Source organism: Hyaena hyaena, unplaced genomic scaffold (assembly GCF_003009895.1).
Source record: "Hyaena hyaena isolate Hyena2069 unplaced genomic scaffold, ASM300989v1 scaffold_13, whole genome shotgun sequence".
NCBI lineage: Eukaryota > Metazoa > Chordata > Mammalia > Carnivora > Hyaenidae > Hyaena > Hyaena hyaena.
In genome coordinates, this window is record NW_024080645.1 from 3,545,278 (window position 1) to 3,562,706 (window position 17,429).

Here is a 17,429-nt window from a genome sequence, read left to right on the forward strand (position 1 = left end):
GCTCTGAGAGAGGCAGGCCACCATCGACACTGAGCCCTTGACTTTAAAGAAACGGTAGAACAAACAGCCCCACTGACATATACAGCACTTTGAAAAATGCCTGGGGTTTGTTTATTAGTCTCAGAACCTGTGCCGGAAGGGCAGGGGTCTTCGGGAAGCTTCTCCAAAAACCAAAGAGCTGTTGGGCGCCATTTCCCTCCCCTGCCCGTCTGCCTAGAGGCACTGGACGCCCATGAGAACCGGCGAACTCTCCTCCCCGCTCCCCTCACGTTGTGTAGACACGCCCCCTCCAGCACATGCCCGCGAACCCCGTGCACCTCGTTTCCACACTCCATGATGGACCGGCCCCTCCTGCAGTCGCCCAGGCACAAACCTTGCTAACGCCGGGCACCCTGCACCTGTGTTCTGCACACCCCCCAACACGCCTTCCGCAGGAGCCCGTCCACAGCGGCACCACAGGCCTGGCAGTGTGCAAGCAGCCCAGACTCCTGCCCCAGGGGGAGGGAAAGAAAACCACACATGCCAGTTCGACTGTGGCCCCAGCAGCGGTCTGGTCTGACCCCACTCCAGTCCAAGGCGGCCACAGCCAGGCCCACCACCACCATGGGGACCAAACCCTGTCCCCGACAGGCAGAGAGCACCATTGCAGATGCCTGGCCTGACAGCAGTGCAGCACCGCAGTACCCACGGGAAGCTCCCCTGAGGCGCCAGGTCCCGGGGACACTGCACCGCAGCGCCGCGTCTTCATGAGGCCACTGCTTGCGAGAGGAGATGTCGCCAACTCTCCAAACTCAGAGAGCTAGACGAAACAAGACAGGTGCCTATCCCAAATGAAAGAACAGGACAAAATCACAGCAAGAGAGGTCATACGGATAATGTGCCTGATAGAGAATGTAAAGTAGCGGTAATAAAGACACTCCCTGGACTTCGGAGCGGAGGACCTCAGCGAGACCCTCCACAAAGAGTCACTGAAATTACAGATACCCCAGATGGAGGACCTAGAGGCGGCGGAAGAACAGACCAGCAAGCTGGGGGGCAGAGGAATGGGAAGCAAGCAGGCTGAGCAGGAGAGTAAAAGACTAGTAAAAATGAGAATAGATTAAGCGAACCCCCAAAGGGGAAGAGAGAAAGGGGAGCAGAACATTTATTTGAAGAAACAGCAGACTTCTCAAATCTGGGGAAGGAAACAAAAATCCAGATCCAGGAGGCAGAGAGAGCCCACATCAAAATCAACCCAAAGAGGCCCACACCAAGCCATGTAGTAATTAAAATGTCAGAAGTGGTGATAAGACCGTTTTTAAAGCAGCACAAGAAAACAGTTCCGTACGAGGCAAAACCCATGAAGGCTGCCAGCTAATTTTTCAGCAGAAATGTTGCGAACCAGAAGAGAGTGGCATGATACAGTCACAGTGGTGAAAGGGAAAAAAACCCTGCACCCTCAAATACTCTATCCAGCAAGTCAATCATTCAGGAGAGAAGGAGAGAGAAAGACTTTCCCAGACACACAAAGGAATTCATCGTCACTAAAGCGGCCCGACAGGAAATGTTAAAGGGGACTCTCTGAGTGGAAAGGAAGGACCACAAAGCAGGAGTAAGAAACATAGGCACAAAAACAGTACGTTAAGTATATCTATACACATCGGTCAGTGGATTCACAAAATAAAAGGATGTAAAGTAGGACACTCTATACCTAAGATGTGGGGAAGAGAGGAATAAAAACTTAGTGCTTTTAGAATGGGTTCAAACTGAAACAACCATCAACTTAATATAGACTTCTGTATGCATAAGGTGTTCTGTGTAACCTAATGGTAACCACAAGTCAAAAACTGATAATAGATATGCAAAAAATAAACAGAAAGGAATCCAAGTATATCACTAAAACCAGCAAACCATGCGAGGAGAGAGCAAGCAAAGAAAGGAATGGAGAAAACCACAAAAACCACCATAAAACAAGTAACAAAATGGCAATAAGTACACACCTACCAATAATTACTTTGAACATAAAGGGACTAAATACTCCAAACAAAAGACATGGGATGAAAAATCAAGACCCATCTGTATGCTGTCTACAAGAGACTCTCTTCAGACCTAAAGACACATACAGATTCAAAGTGAAGGGATAGAAAAGCACTTATCATGCAAACAGAAGTGAAAAGAAAACCAGGGTAGCAGTACTTACATCAGACAAAATAAGCTTTAAAAATAAAGATTATAGGGGCGCCTGGGGGGCTCAGATCATGATCTTGAAGTTTGTGGGTTCAAGCCCCACATCAGGCTCTGCACTGATAACACAGAGCTTGCTTCAGATCCTCTTATCTCCCTCTCTTCCCCGCCCTCCCTCTCTCTCAAAAATAAACATTAAAAAAATAAAAGATTACAACAAGAAACATAGAATTACACTACATAGTTCTGAGAAGAATCCAACAAGAAAATAAAACAATTGTAAATATGCATCCAACATGGGAGCACGTAAAGCAGCTAATAACAAACATAAAGGAAGAAATCCATAGTAATACAGGAATAGTAGGGGCTTTACCTGGATCTTACGGCAATAGGTAGACAGCAAGGAAGCCATAGCTGACTGTCCTAACACATACTCAGAACATTCCGTCCTAAAACAGAATGCACATTCTTTTCAAGTGCATATGAAGATTCTCCGGAATAGATCACATATTGGGCTACAAAACTAGTCTCAGTAAATTCAAAAGGATCAAAGTCATTCTGACCACAGTGCTGTGACCCTAGCAATCAGCCACAGGAGGAAACCTGGAATGAGCACGTATACATGGCAGTTAAATAGACTCCTAAACAGCAAGTGGGTCAGCCAGAAACATCAAAGAGGAAATCAAAACATATATGGAGACAAGTGAGAAACACAGTGGTCCAAAGTCTTTGAGGTGCAGCAAAAGCTGTTTAAAGGGGGAGGTTCATAGCAATGCAGGCCTTCCCCAAGAAACAAGAAAAATTTCAAACAACCTGACCTTACACATAAAGGTGCTAGAGAAATAACAGCAAAGCCCCAAAACAGTAGAAGGAAGGAAATAAACATTGGAGCAGAAATAAATGAAATAGAAACAAAAACCCCTGGAACAAACAGATCAATGAAACCAGGAGTTGCTGCTTTGATAAGATCAACAATATTGATATACCTTTAGCCAAACTCCTCAAAAAAAAAATTCAAAATCAGAAATGAAAGAGGAGAAATAAGAACCAACAACAGAGAAATACAAAGCATTGTAAAAGAATATTATGGAAAATTACATGCCAACAAATTGGACAACTTAGAAGAAATGGATAAATTCCTATAGGTTACCAAAACGGAACCAGGAATAAATAGAAAATTTGGACAGACTGATTACTAGCAATAAAACTGAATCAGTAATCAAAGAATTCCCAACAAAGTCCAGACCAGGGAGCTTCACAGGTGAATTCTACCCAAACATTTCAAGAAGGGTGAATACCTATTCCTTTCATACTATTCCAAAAAATAGAAGAGGAAAGAAAGCTTCCAAATTCATTCTGTGAGGTCAGCATTACCCTGATACCAAAACTAGATAAAGATACAAAAAGATACAAAACAACAAAAAGAACTACAGGTCAACAGGTGTAAAAACCCTCAACAAAATATTAGCAAACCAATCTAACAATACAGTAAAAAAAAAATCATTTACCAGTATCAGGTGGGATTTATTCCTGGGTTGCCAGGGTGGTTCAACATCTGCAAATCGATCAGTGTGATACAGCATATCAACAAGAGAAAGGATAAAAACCATGTTCATTTCAATAGATGCAGAAAAAGCACATGACAGACTACAATATCCACTCGTGATTAAAACCCTCAATAAAGCAGATCTAGAGGGAACACACGTCAGCAAAATAAAGGCCATATATTAAAAACCCACAGCTAACTTCATACTCCGTGAAAACCTGAGAGCTTCCCCCTAAGATCAGGAACCAAGAAAAGGATGTTCACTTTCACCACTTTTATTCAACACAGTGGCTGGAAGTCCTAGCTGCAGCCATCAGACAACAAAAGAAACAAAAGGCATCCACATTGGTAAGAAAGAAGCAAAACTTTAGTGAAAGACATGACAGGATACTTTTCATAGAAAACCCTTAAGATTCCACCAAAAACTACCAGAACTAGTAAATGAATTCAGTAAGGCTACAGGATACAAAATCCATATAAAGAAATCCACAGCAGTTCTACCATAAGGAAATAGCAGAAAGAGAAATTAAGAAAACAATCCCATTTATAATTACATTGAAAAGAATTAGATCCTTAGGAATAAACTTAACCAGGAAGGCAACAGACCTGTATTCTGAAAACTATAGAACACTAACAAAAGAAGTTGAAGATGACAAAAACAGAAAGATATTCCATGCTCATGGACTGGAAGAATATTGTTAAAATGTCCACACTACCCAAAGCAATCTATACAGACTTAAATGCTGTTGGGATTTTTTAGGGATTGCATGATCACATAACTAGAACAGATAAGCCTAAAATTTGTATGGAACCACAAAAGACCCTGGATACCCAAAGCAATCTTGAGAAAAAGAACAAAACTGGAGGTATCACAGTTTCAGATATCAAGATACACTGCAAAGCTGTAATAATTAAAACCATATGGTACTGGGACAAAAACAGACACATAGATCAATGGAACACAATAGAGAACCCAGAACTAAACCCACATTTATATGATCATTTAACCTACGATGAAGGAGACAAGAATATGCAATGGGAAAAAGTCTCTTCATATTGTGCTGTGACAGCCACATGCAAAAGAATGAAACTGGACCGTCTTCTTTCACTATACACAGAGACTTGTGAGACTTGAAACCATAGAAATCACAGAAGAGCGCACAGCCAGTAATCTGACATCAGCCATAACGTTTCTCTTGTTATGTCTCCTATGAAACAAAGGAAGAATAAACTGTCGGGACTACATCAACATTAAAAGCTTCTGCACAGCAAAGAAAACAATCAGCCTACCAAATGGGACAAGATATTTGCATATAACATCTGATAAAGGCTTAGAACCCAAAAAATATAAAGATCTGATACAAGTCAATACCCAAAAAATCAAATAATGCAATTTAAAAATGAGATGACATGAACAGACATTTCTCCAAAGAAGACACAGATGGCCAAAAGACACATGAAAAGAAGCTCCACACCACTCATCATCAGGAAATGCACATCACAACTACAATGAGATACCACTTCACACCTGTCAGAATGGCTAAAATCAAGAACACAAGTACTGACAAGGATACGGAGAAAGAACTATCTTGCACTGTGGGTGGGAAGTGCAAACTAGTGCAGTGACTGTGGAAAACAGAATGGAGGTTCCTCAAAAAATTATAGATTTACCCTATGATCCAGGAAATGTACTACTCGGTATTTACCCAAAGAGCGGGAAAACACTAACTTGTAAAGATACATGCACCCCCATGCTCACTGCAGTATTTACAGTAGCTCAGATATGAAAGCAACCCAAGTGTCCATTGATAGATGAATGGATAAAGAAGTGTGTGTGTGTGAGGGGCGCCTGGGTGGCTCAGTCAGTTAAGCGTCCGACTTCAGCTCATATCATTATCTCACAGTTCGTGGGTTCCAGCCCCATGTTGGGCTCTGTGCTGACTGCCAGCTCAGAGCCTGGAGCCTGTTTCAGATTCTGTCTCCCTCTCTCTCTGACCCTCCTCTGCTCACGCTGTCTCCCTCTCCCTCTCTCTATCTCTCTCAGAAATAAATAAAACACTAAAAAAATTTAAGTGTGTATGTACACACACATATATACATATACACACACACACGCTGGAATATTATTCAGCCTTAAAAAGGAATGAAATCTTGCCATTTGCAACAGCATGGACGGACCCTGAAGGCTTTATGTTAAGTGAAAATCAGTCAGACAGAGAAAGACAAGTAAGCGCTGTATGATCTCACTTATGTTTGGAATCTTTAAAAAGAGAGAGAGAGAGAGCTCATAGATACAGATAGCAGATTACTAGTTGCCAGGGTAGAGGTGTGTGAAATGGATGAAAAGAGTCAAAAGGTACAAACTTCCAGTTATAAGTCCTGGGGATTCAATGTACAGTAAGGCATCTGTAGTTAAGATGGTATTGTAGATTTGAAAGTTGCTGAGAGAGTAGGTCCTAAAAGTTCTCAGCACAAGAAAATAAATTCTGTAACTATGTGTGGTGGAGGATGTTGACTTACTGTGGTGAGCATTTTGCAGTATACACCAGCTTGGAATCATGATGTATGTCCATTATACCTCAATTAAAAAAAACCAAAAACTTAAAAATGGTAAATACAAAAGAGTTTTCTTCTCAGTGTCTCTAAATACATAGAGACAAGCAAAAGTGAAAACCTTGAATCGTAGAGTATGTATGACAACTGTAACATAAAGAAGAGGAAAAGTAAAAGTACGCGAACGTGAGGTTTCTACATCTTACACGAAGTGCTAGTTACAAGGAGAGCTCAGGGTGGCCTGTGGGGCTCAGTCAGTTGAACGTCTGATGACTTCTGATTTCGGCTCAGGTCGTGATCCCGGGGTCATGGGATCGAGCCCTGTGTTGGGCTTTGCACTGAGTGGAGTCTGCTTAGGATTCTCTCTCTCTCTCTCTCTCTCTCTCTCTCTCTCTCTCTCTGCCCCCCCCGTCCCCCATTCACATGCCTTCTTTCTCTCTCTAAAAAATTTTTAAAAACTGAAAAGTGAAGGATATATACAGTAATCCATAGAGCAGTCAGTGTTGCTTGGTAGTTAGTAGACATAATGGAGCTCTAAAATATATTAAAATATACAAGAGTGGTAGGAAAAGAGAAACAGGAACAAACAGTGGGGGGGGGGGTGTGGGGGGAGGTAAAATGGTAGCCCTAGTGTTGATCACATCAGTACTTCTATTAAAAGTTAATAGACTAGGGGCGCCTGGGTGGCTTAGTCGGTTAAGCGTCCGACTTTCGCTTAGGTCATGATCTCGCGGTTCGTGGGTTCGAGCCCCGCGTCGGGCTCTGTGCTGACTGCCAGCTCGGAGCCTGGAGCCTGTTTCAGTCTGTGACTCCCTCTCTCTCTAACCCTCCCCTGTTCACGCTGTCTCTCTTTCTCTCCTAGAAATAAATAAAACATTAAAAAAAAAAAATAGTAGACTAAACACGAATTAAATAAGAGTTCATCACAATGGATTTTTTTAAGCCAACCTCATGCAGTCTACAAAAGAGACACTTAACATATAAAGAACAGTACATGTAAAGACAGAAATGGATGGGAAAAGATATGTCATGCAAATTATAAATATAGAAAGACTGGAATGGCTATATTAATCTCAGACTAGATAGACATCAGGACGAAAACATTACCAGTGACAAACTGAACACTTCATAGTGATTAAAGCGTCAGTTCTACAGGAAAAAACAATAGTCATAAGTGGGCATGCATCTAATAACAGAACTTCAAAATAAATGAAGCAGAAGTGACCAAGAAAAGTAGACAATTCTGTAATCATAGTTGGAGATTTTAACGCCCTCTTTCAGCACCAGATAGAACATCCAGATTAAAATGCCAGTAAAAGCAGATAATCCAGTCAATCACCTTCCCTTAAATATTCATAAAACCCTACACCCTAAGTGGGCAGAATATACATTAAGTACACATGATATGTTCACTAGCATACATCATCTGTTGGGGCCACAGAAATTATTCAGTAAATTTAAAAGAATTGAAACCATACAGAATATATTCCCTGGCCACAGTGGAATTAAATCAGAAATCAAGAAGATAATCTACATAAATGCCAAATATTTGGAAATTGTACAACACACTTCTAAATAGTCCATGGGTCAGATAATAAGGGAAATTTGAAAATATTTACAATTAAATTATAATTGGGGCACCTTGGCGGCTCAGTATGTTAAGCGTCCAACTTTGGCTCAGGTCATGATCTCACAGTTTGTGGGTTCAAGCCCCACACTGGGCTCTGCTGACAGCTCAGAACCTGGGGCCTGCTTTGGATTCTGTCTCTCTCTCTGCTCCTCCCCCACTCACACTCTGTCTCTTGCTCTCAAAAATAAACATTGAAAAGAGTTAAATTATAATGAAAATCAAAATTCTGCAACTAAAACAATGATTAAAGGGATGTTTACAATCTTATTATTATAGGAAAGGCCCTAAGAAAACAATCCCATTTACAACTGCACCAAAAACAATAAAATACCTAAGAATAAACTTCCCTGTACTCAGAAAACAATAAAACACAGATGACAGAAATTCAAGACAACACAAAGACACTCCATGCTTATGGGTTGGAAAGGCAAGTATTTGTTAAAATGTCCATACTACCCAAAGCAATCTACAGGTTTAATGCAATCCCTATCAAAACATCAACAGCATTTTTACAGAATTAGAACAGTCCTAGAATTCGTATGGAACCACAAAACTCTCCTAGTAGCCAAAGCAATCTTGAAAAAGAAAAGCAAAGCCAGAGGCATCGCAGTTCTGGACTTCAAGTTCTATTACAAGGCTGTAGTGATCCAAACAGTATGGTACTGGCATAAAAATAGACACAGAGATCAATGGAACAAAACAGAAAACCCAGAAATAAACTGACAATTATGTGGTCAATTAATCTCCAACAAAGCAGAAAAGAATATCCAATGGGAAAAAGAATGTCTCTTTAGCAAATGGTGTTGGAAAAACTGGACAGCCACATGCAAAAGAATGAAACTGGATCATTTTCTTTCACTATACACAAAAATAAACTCAAAGTGGAATAAAGACTTAGATGTGAGACCTCAAACCCTCCTTGAAGAGAGCACAGGCAATAATCTCTGACGTTGATCATAGCCACATTTTTCTAGCCTCCTGAGGCAAAAGAAATAAACGTAAAAATAAATACTGTGACTGTATCAACATTAAAAGTTTCTGTGCAGTGAAGGAAACAATTGACAAACTGAAAGGCACCCCACTGAGCAGAAGGAGATACGTGCAAATGATACATTCAATAAAAGGTTAGTATCCAAAATATATAAAGAACTGATACAACGCAGTAACCAAAAAATCAAATCGTGCAGTTATAAATTGGGCAGAAGACATGAACAGGCACTTCTCCAAAGAAGACATACAGACGGCCAATTGACACATGGAAAGAGGCTCAACATCACTCACCGTCAGGGAAATGCAAGTCAAAACTACTGTGAGATATTACCTCACACCTGGCAGAATGGTTGGAATCAAAAACACAAGATTAACAAGTCTTGGCAAGGATGTGGAGGAAAAGGAACTCTCTTGCACTGTTAGTGGGAATGCAAACTGGTGTAGCCACTGGAAAACAGAATAAAATGTCCTCAAAAAAAAAAAAATTAAAAATAGAGCTACCCTATGATCCAGGAATTGTATTATTGGGTATCTACCCATAAAATACAAAAAAAAAAAAAAAAAACACACACAAAAAAACTCATTTAGAGGGATATATGCACCCTTGTGTACTGCAGCATTATTTATAACAGCCACATTACAGAAGCAGTCCACGTGTCCCATCGATCGGTGAGTGGATAAAGCTGCGGTCACACACACACGAATTATTCAGCCATAAAAAATGAAATTTGCCATTTGCAACAACATGGGTAGAGCTAGACAGTATAATACTAAGTGAAATAGGTCAGTTAGAGAAAGATACCTTATGATCTCACTCATATATAGACTTTAAGAAACAAAACAAGCAAGCAAAGGTAAAAGAGAGAGACCAAGAAACAGACCCTTAACTATAGAGAACAAACTGATGGTTACCAGAGAAGAGGGAAGGGGGGCTGGAGGTTAAAGAGTACACATATCATGATGAAAATAAAAGGAAAGGTCCTAAAGTTTATGACTTGGATTTCACTTTAAGAAACTAACAAAGACTGGGGCACCTGGGTGGCTTAGTCGGTTAAGCGTCCGACTTTCGCTTAGGTCATGATCTCGTGGTTCGTGGGCTCTGTGCTGACTGCCAGCTCAGAGCCTGGAGCCTGATTCAGTCTGTGAATCCCTCTCTCTCTGACCCTCCCCTGCTCACGCTGTCTCTCTCTCCTAGAAATAAATAAAACATTTAAAAAAAAAAAAAAGAAAGAAAGAAACTAACAACGACTGAGGCACCTGGGTGGCTCAGTCGGTTGGGCGTCTGACTTCGGCTCAGGCCGTGATCTCACGGTTTGTGGGTTCGAGCCCCACATCGGGCTCTGTGCTGACAGCTCAAAGTCTGGAGCTGCTTCAGATTCTGTGTCTCCCTCTCTCTCTGCCCCTAACCCTGCTCACTCACTCACTTGCTCTCTCTCAAAAATAAATTAAAACTTTTAAAAAAGAAGACAAAAAAGAAAGAAAAAATATAAGAGCAAAAAATGAGGAAATGGAGAAAACAGAAAAAATTAACACAGCCAAAATTGATCTTGGAGAAAATTAACAATTTGCCAGTACCTAGCTAGAATAATCGAGGAGAAGAAGAACACAGATTACCAATATCAGGAATGAAAGAGGTGTATTGTCATAATCTTACAGATATTAAAAGGATAATTTTTTAATTGTGAACTTTATACCAACAAATTTGACAACTTAAATGAGACGAAAAATTTCCTTCAAACTGACAAGATAAGGGAATAACCTGAGAAGCCCTGTATTAAATTCTTTATCAAATTCTTTATCAAAATCTATTAAAGATTTACCCACAAAGAGAAAATTCCAGGCCCAAAGGGTCTCAGTGAGGAATTCCGTCAAACATTTAGGGAAGAAATAACACCAGTCTTACTGTGTTAGAAGACAGAGAATGTGGGAGCACTTAGCAACTCATTTTACGAAGCCATTATTCTGCCACCTAAACCTGACAGTTACAGTCTGCTGTGTCCTGTATCGTGAACACAGATGCAGAGATACTTAATTGAGCAGTTATATAAAGATGATTCTGTCTCATTGTAAATTAGAGCTTCTTCCCAAGAATGCAAGGTCGACTTAATATCAGAAAAATCAATTATTATAATCACCATGCTAATTAAAGGAGGGAAAAAAAGTTCCAGTAGATGCAGAGAAAGCATTTGGCAAAATTCAACATTGATTCATCAGACACTTGGCAAACCAGGAATAGAAAGGAACTTACTTTAAAAAGGGCATCTACAGGGGCACTTGAGTGGCTCAGTCAGCTGAGCGTCCAACTTCAGCTCAGGTCATGATCTCGCGGTTCATGGGTTCGAGCCCCGCGTCGGGCTCTGTGCTGACCGCTCAGAGCCTGGAGCCCACCTTCGATTCTGTCTCCTTCTCTGTCTAACCCTCCCCTGCTCATGCTACCTATCTCTCCCTCTCTCAGAAATAAATTAGACATTTAAAACAAAGGCATTTACAGAAACTTAAGAGCTGACATTATATTTAATAGTGAAATATTGAATACCTTCTCAAGGCTGGAAACCAGGGAAGGGAACCTCTTCTGCTGAACACCGTATCGGCTGCCCTAGCCAGTGCAATAAAGCAAGAGAAAAAAGGTACAAAGAATAGAAAGACGTAAGTTTTTTCCTATTTGCAGAAATGAAATTATTTTTTATATGGAAAGCTCTAAGGAGCATGCAAAACAATGAATGCCATTAATAAGGATTTGGTTTAGCAACGTCATAAGACACAAGCCCGTTATATAGTTAGTGTATTTTACATACTAGCCAAAAACAATGAGAAAACGAAACTAAAAACCAAATCCCATTTACATAGTAGTAAAAACTCTAGGAATTAATTTAGCAAAATAACTCCAGTCCTTTACACTGAAAACCACAAAATAAGGCTGAGAAACTAAAAGAAAACCTGCAAAAATGCAGAGGTATACTAAGTCTACAGATTGGAAACCTCACTGTTGTTAAAGAACAGTTTTCTCCAAATTGATGTATATGTGTACTTCAATGCACTTCCAATAAAAATGCCAACAGGGTTGTTTTGTTTGGGGGAAGTTTTGTTGTTATTTGTAGAAACTGACAAACTGATTCTGAAATTTTTATGGAATTGTGAAGGACCTTGAAAAAGCAAAGCAAACTTGAAAATGTTGGAAAATTTACACTATTTGGCTTTGGAGCTTAAAATAATCAAGGCAGTTTGGCACTGGCATAAAGATAACAGATCCATGGATGGAACAGAATAGAGGTCCCAGAAACAGACCACATCTGTATAATCAGTCAGGAAAGGAAAATTTTTTTCAGCAAGTGGTGTTGGAATACTTAGGTATCTCTACCCAACAAAACATGAACCATAACTTCTGCCTCATACCAGAGAAATACCTTTTCACAGTGGATCACAGTTCTACATACAAAATCTAAAACCACAAAGCTTTTTAAAAAACACTTAAGAGAATATTCCTGGTCATTTAGCATTGGACAGATATTTCTTACGTGCAGAAAAGCACCACCACAAAAAGAAAATTTGAGAAATGAGAATCAAAATTCAGGAATTATGCTTATCTAAACACAGCTAAGAAAATGAATATGCATGCCTTGCTGGAAGAAAATATCCATAAATCCTATCTGACAAATGACTATATTCAGAAACTATAGCCCAGTAATAAAAAGACAAACCACCTGATTTAAAATGGCCAAATATTTTAACAGACACTTCACAAAAGGAGATACACAATCAATAAGCAAATGAAAAGTGTTGAACATCATTACTCATCAATGGAAATGCAAGTTAGAGCCACACTGAACCACCACTGTATGCCCACTGGAGTAGCGAAAAATTTAAAAGACCGACAGCACGAAATGTTCATGGTGATGTGCAGTACTGGAATCCATTCTTCAGCAATAGGTGTGTAAAATGCCACACCCTCTTTGGGAAGCAGTTTAGCAGGAGTTCCTGTGTGTTTGATATAAGACACATAAAATCTAACGTTTTCGATGATATTTCATTTTCCTTCATTTTAATATGTGTCACATCAACTGATTTTAGAAGTTGAACCATCCTTGCATTATTGGACTAAATCCCATGTGGTCATGGCATATGATCCTATAATATGCTGCTGGATTCTGTGTGCTGTTATTTTGTTGAGAATTTTCCATCAGTATTCCTAAGGGATATTGGTCTGTAGTTTTCTCATAGTGTCTTTGTCAGGCTTTGGTATCAGGGCCTCATAGATTGAATTAGGAAATGTTCTCTACAATTTCTTGGAAGAGTTTGAGCCCATGTGAGGGTCTTTGCAACAGCTCAGAGCCTGAAGCCTGCTTCAGATTCTGTGTCTCCCTCTCTGTCACTCAAAAATAAACAAACATTAAAAAAAAATTTTTTTTTTTTGAGTTTGGTAGAATTCACCATTGAAGCCGTCTGGTCCTGGGCTTTTGTTGGGGTTTTTTTAATTACTAGTTGAATATCCTTACTAGTTATAAGTCTATTCAGATTCTGCTTCTTCATGATTCATTCTTAGTAGATTTTATGTTTTTAAGAATTTGTTAACTTTATCCAGGTTATCCATCTGGTTGGGGTACGACTGTTCATGGTATTCTCTTATAACCCTTTCTATAAAATGGGTAATATCCACACTTTTTTCTTTTTTTAATCTATTTTTGTTTTTCTTTTCTTCTACTTTTATTTCTGATGTTAGTAACTTGAGCCACCTTTTTTCCTATTCTATGTAGATTTTTCAATTGTATTGATCTTTTCAGAGAACCCACTTTTGGTTTTGTTGATTTTCTCTATTTTTCTTTTCTCTAGTGTACTTAACTCTGTTCTGGTCTGTTACTTCTTTTCTTCTGCTAGCTTTGAGTTTAGTGTGTTCTTTTTCCAGTAAGGTGTAAAGTTAGGTTGTTGAGAGCTTTCTTTCTAATGTAGGTACTCAGAGAGACTACACGTAACATCTTAAAATTAAGCAATTTATTTTAAATTGATTACCAGCTTCAGTGACATATACAAACTCCTGTACATCTCTGTCTCTCCACCCTCTGTTCTTGAGGTCACAGAGGACATAGTGATATACTGTGCACCCAGTAACACGTGTGTAATTCTTACACATGTCTTTTAAATCCTGTAGAAAATAAATAGTGGAGCTGCAAACCAAAATTACAATAATAATTGCTTTTTTAAATTTGCCTATGTGTTTACCTTTACTGGAGATGTTTTTACATCTTCGTATGACTTAGTGTTTCCCTCTGGCTCCTTTTCATGTCCCCCTGACAGACTTCCTGTAGCATTTCCCATAAGCCAGGTCAGTGCTCCTGCACCACCATCTTTGTTGACCTGGGAGCGTCGGCACTTCTCCTTCATTTTTGAAGAACAGTTTTGTTTTGCTAGTTACAGAATTCCCAGTTGACCGGTTCTGTCTTTTAGCACTTTATGTGAATATTTCACTGCCTACAGGGCCCCAGTGTTTCTCCTGAGAAATCACTCTTCATCTTACCTAGAATTTTCTATAATGAGTCACTTTTCTCTTCCTGGTTTAAAAATTCTTCGGTTTTGGTTTTTGACAGTTTGGATAGAATGTGTCACAACATGGTTCCCTTAGGGTTTATCCTATTTGGAGTTGTTTCATTTCTCATTTTTGTAGATTTATATCTTCAAGTGATAGCAGTTTATGGCTATTATGTTTTTTTTTTTTTTCAAGTAATCTCTGCTCCTTTCTTGCTTTACTAGACTCTAATAATGTGTGTTATTGGTCCATTTTATATTATCCTGTAAGTCCCTTAGGCTCTTGTCACTTTTCTTCATATCTTTTTTTTTTCCTCCTCCTCAGTGTCAATAATTTCAAATGTCCCATCTTCAGATTTGTTTGTTTTTGCTGGCTCATATCTGCTGTTGAATCTAATGAATTTTTCAAACTTTTTTTTCCAGCTCCAGAATTTCTCCAAAAATTCTGTTTTTGTAATTTCTGTCTCTCTGTGGATATTCTTAGTTTGTTCTTATGTCATTTTCCTGATTTCCTATAACCCTTTGACCGTGTTTTCCTGTAGCTCTTCGTGTATATTTAAGATGGTGGTTTCACAGTCTTGGTTCAATAAGTCCAGGGCCTGTACTTCTTTAGGGATAGCTTCTGGCAGCTTCTTTTCTTCTTTTGAATAGACTGCTTTTCTCCCTTTTCTTTGGCCTTGTGTTGAAAATTGGACATTTGTTGGGGATGGGGGGGACCCACCTCTCTAAACTAAGTCTTTGTGGTTTGCTCTATGCCAGGAGAGTCCTTCACCAGTGAGCTGGGCACTGTCCCAGCCCTGGGATCAGCCCCACCTGCAGGCTGAAGTTCCCCCTCAGGGAACTTGTCTGGGCCTGTGTGGGGCCCTCCCCGGTCCACTGTATATACAGCTGCTTTGGAATGTCGCAATTTCCCAGAATCTTCTCCCAGGTTCCCCTTGGTGCCCTCCGCCCCTCATCTCTTGCCCCAGGCATCTGTGTCTGTCATCCCCAGGCGGCTTTCCCAAGTACTAGCAATCGCTTTGGCACAAGAACTAAGTTAGATGAAACAGAGACTGGTCCTTTGGGCAGCTGCCAGGGAGGTTAGACTCATGCAAAGAAGATGAGCTCTATTCCCTGCAGTTTAAGGGAAGCACTGGGAACTGAGTGGGGCAAGGGGGAGTGAAAACACTATGACATCTTCTACCATTTTGAAATGTGGCTTTTCTTGACGGGGCTTTCACTTGGTTGCTGTAGACCTCTGACTGTTTTCCAGAGTTCCTGTTAGGTTATTTTAGCCAGTGTGGTGATGGTCAATGTTCCCATGGGGGATGGAGGCTTGAACATTCAAAGCCATTCAACTGCATTTCTTCCTGCGTATAGTAGGGCTAGGCGGGGCCTGTGTATCAGATGTACAGCTCCTCATCGCCACCTGGTGCTGACTGGTTTGGGTAGTAAGAGTGCCCAGGCGTGAAGACAGTATGAAATAGCATCTCCACCTCCTCTCTTTGGGCGGGGCCGGAGTACCAGATGTCCGGCTTCCAGGGAAGTGCTGGACAACCTGTCATGTCATACTTTTTGAACAAATCTGCCCTGTGGATTGGGTCCCAAAAAGGAAGCATCTGCAGGTGTGGAGCTTGCATTGGTGACCTAGATGGGGGCAGGGGCCACAGATAATCTCATTGGCAAACGGTGGTCTTCAAGAGAACAAAGTCTCGGTAAGGTCCATGGATTTGTCACATTAGGCCAAAGAGATCTGAGCATGAGGGTCTTCGCTGATCTCTCGCAAGCCCGCTGCATCCGTGTGCAGGCGAGAGGGCAGCACAGCCAGACAAAGTGCCAGAGCCACAGACAGAGGGCAGAGCGAGTCTCTGCTTTGGCTGCCCTGAGAGCGGGTTCGGTGTCCACTGTGACCCAGCAGGTAATGTCAGGAGAGTACCCGCCCCAGGGCCCTGCTCTCTGAGCCAGACAGGCCTGCAGGCTGGGAACCTGCGGCTCTCCCCGCCCCCGCCCCCGCCTGTACAGACTGCCGCAGCCACTCATGGACAGCTGTCCCTGCGCTTTGCTAAGACAGCACGGGGGAAGGAGTCACCAGCCACAAGCCGAGACCCGCCAATGTTCCCTCCTCTCCCACCGGAGCGCCCCGACCCCCGCGTGCGCACCACCCGCAGCGGCAGGGCTCCCCACGCTGGCGCCGCCGGCCTCCGTCTCGCGCTGTCCACCAGGAGGCAGCAGCGGCCTCTCTCTGGGCGCCTGTCCCCGGCGCCACCCGCACAGCCTCGGTGCATCTCTGTGGCCCTGTAGGTACAGTCTTCTCCTAGGAAGACCCCCGCAGGGTCCATTCCGCCCTCAAGTGGAGACTCCAGGTTGAGGGCTGTCGTGGGTCACTGTCACTTCCAGGGAAAGTTCCCTGCCTTTCGGCCCTAGTCTTCCAGTGCCCGGGGCCTCGGACCCACCCGTGTGCGGGGCAGCGTGGCCGCTGCTGGCTGCTCTCCGGGGTCTCAGCAGCCACCGCGGAATAGCAGCGGGTGGGAGGACCGGGAGCCGTTCAGGGTCAGTTGTCGAGAACAGTTCGGGAGGGGCTGGGGCCGTCTGCCCTGTGGGACGGGTTTCAAGGGTAAGAGCTGTCGCTGGGAGGCAGGACAGGCTCCCAGACCCAGAGTTTTCTTTCGGTCCTGATGGACGCGGGAGCTCCTGTCCCCGGAGCCGGCCACGCCCGAGGCGCACCCTCCGCCCAGCCCCCACAGCCGGAGTGCAGAGCCGGCTGTGTGCGTTCCCTCCAGAATCTTCTCCAGTTCTCCGCGAGCTCCCGCCAGGCCCTCCAGACGGGGCCGTGTCTGTCCCCTCCTCCCCTGCTCCCCCGACGCCTCTGCCCTGCGGAACCCCACAGGCCCGTTCCTGCAGCGCCTTCTCTCTCCCTCCTCCTTCACCTGGCCCCCCGGGCAGCCCGCACCTCAGGCTCTGACCTCCAGGAGCAGTGACCCAGGTGCCAGCGCCAGGGACACCACCCCCCTCAGGGACAGCTCCGCCCCCCCCCCAGGGTGTCTGGGGCCA

The 17,429-nt window shown here is 42.4% G+C and overlaps 1 protein-coding gene across 2 annotated transcripts in view; it reads left to right on the plus strand.

The window, feature by feature from the left end:
• The window catches only part of PDE8A (phosphodiesterase 8A), a 168,567-nt gene that overhangs the window by 149,119 nt on the left and 2,019 nt on the right, over positions 1-17,429 (plus strand). The gene's annotated exons all lie outside the window — the stretch shown is intronic.